Raw genomic sequence first — 2,159 nt, forward strand, 5'->3', positions numbered from 1 at the left:
TTTAAATTTTTAATATATAAAGGTATAGATAAAATAGAGAAAAAAATCCAATGCAATGAAATAATATTATCTTTTTAATAAAACAAAAACTATAATTTAGCTTAACTTAAAAGTAGTGTTTTAAGACACTCTTTTAACAATTCTTTAAGAAAATAAGAATTTTATACATTTACTGCCATTGAAATCTTAAATTTCTTACACTAATTTTTATTTATAATAAACTTCAAGTAGTAACTATGAATTTTTAAAGAATACTTACTTTTTCTCTGAATTACTCATTTACAAAACCCTTCACCCGAGACCTATAGGAATGTAGAATGTTTTTAAAGAATGTGTGTTTGGAGTGTAAACAGATTTTAGTGTTATCAAATTTGGAAAAAGAATGCTATTGGATGCATAATTATTAAAAGGACATATTATATTTTTTCATTCATATTTTTAAATTTAAGTTAATCACATCAACCATTAAAACAATTATGTAAATATTGTTTTATGATTAAATAAATTATTAAAGAATGTTCAGATTAAAATTTCTTAATTGAATGTGTTTAATAGTAAAAAATATTGAACAAACTTTTAGAGGCAAAATAGATAGTTAAAACATTTGTATTTTATTTTATTAGAGAATCATTAGAATTTGTTATTTTTTTATTATTAATTATTTATTAATATTTAAAAATATAGAATAAAGTATATTATTAAATTATTAAATTAAAAAATTAAGTTAATAATTAAATAATAATAAAAATAAAAAATTTCTGATAATCTCCTCGTATTTTTTATTTTGCTATTTCAATAAAAAAAATGTATATAACAAACAAAAATTTCTTGTTTTATGACTTTATCTTAAATTCTTAATACCTCTGTTTAATCCAAAACTAAATCCGTGTTTAAAAGGCAAAAGAAAAACCCAAGAAGATAGTTCAAAGATCGAGGAAGTTAAACCCTTTGACTTTTTGAAAACACAAACAGAAGGCATACATGCAAGTGCATAGGATAGCCCAACCACTGTGATTTCCAGTTTCCGATCTGTGGCACCTCCTTCATTGGTTGTCTTGTGAATACTGAATAGTTAGTTAATCGAGACTACACTCACGGGATTTTGCAAAATTAATGACAAAAATCCATTCTATCCTAATCATCATATCCTATCCTTCATCCTTGTAGATTTTGCTAACATGGATGTTCAGGAAAATAGATCTTCTTAATTATTAAAAAAAATTAAAAGTGTAAAGTATAATTTATAATTTTTTATTATTTTTTATTTTATTTATAAAATTAATGGTGTAACATTACATTTTATTCCCTCAATTATTAAAAAAAATTAAAAAAATCCATTTCTGAATCTCCAGCATATCCTTCAGTCTCTTGGTTTTAAAATTTCAATTTAACTAACGTATGTATCAAGGACATATAATATATTTATTATTAGTAAAAATTTTAAATTTTTTATGATAAATATATTAAAAATTTAAATTTTTATATTTTAATAAAAAATTTAATTTATAAAATTTAACATGTGTTCTTAAAATATAAAATAGATAAATTTTTAAAATAATATTAGCTTTCACTTTCTTATTTATTAAAAAATTAATGTATTTAGACTAACTTTTTATCTAGATATATTAGTTTTTGAATGAATCAAAAAATGAAAATAACGCTTATTTTAAAATGAACGGAGTATGTTTTTAAAGTATTTGTTAAAATTATTATTAATAAAAAATTTAAATTTTTTAGTGAACGTATAATAAAATATATTAAAAGTTAAAACTTTTTTGTATTTTAAGTAAGAAGTCTTTTAATTGACAACCTCAAAAATATGCATATTAGTTAAATTCTATTATTAGTATTGCTTCTATTATATTATTAAAGTTATTTGATCTTCAAAATTTTAAAACTTATGGATTAAAACTTATATGACATAAAATAAGTGCAATTAACTCATAATTTAGTTTTCTTAATAAAGAATATATTTTATTTTGTTTACTATTATTCTTAGAATAATTATGCTATATGAAAACCGAAATTAATTCATGAATTGGAATTCTTGAGAAAATTTAATATTGCTGTTGTTATTTTTTATTATTTTAATGACTAATTATTAATAATTATTTTATTAAAAAATATAGAAAAATAAAATAATAAATTTAATTTTAATA

This window comes from Arachis duranensis, chromosome 10 (assembly GCF_000817695.3).
Source record: "Arachis duranensis cultivar V14167 chromosome 10, aradu.V14167.gnm2.J7QH, whole genome shotgun sequence".
NCBI classification, from domain to species: domain Eukaryota; kingdom Viridiplantae; phylum Streptophyta; class Magnoliopsida; order Fabales; family Fabaceae; genus Arachis; species Arachis duranensis.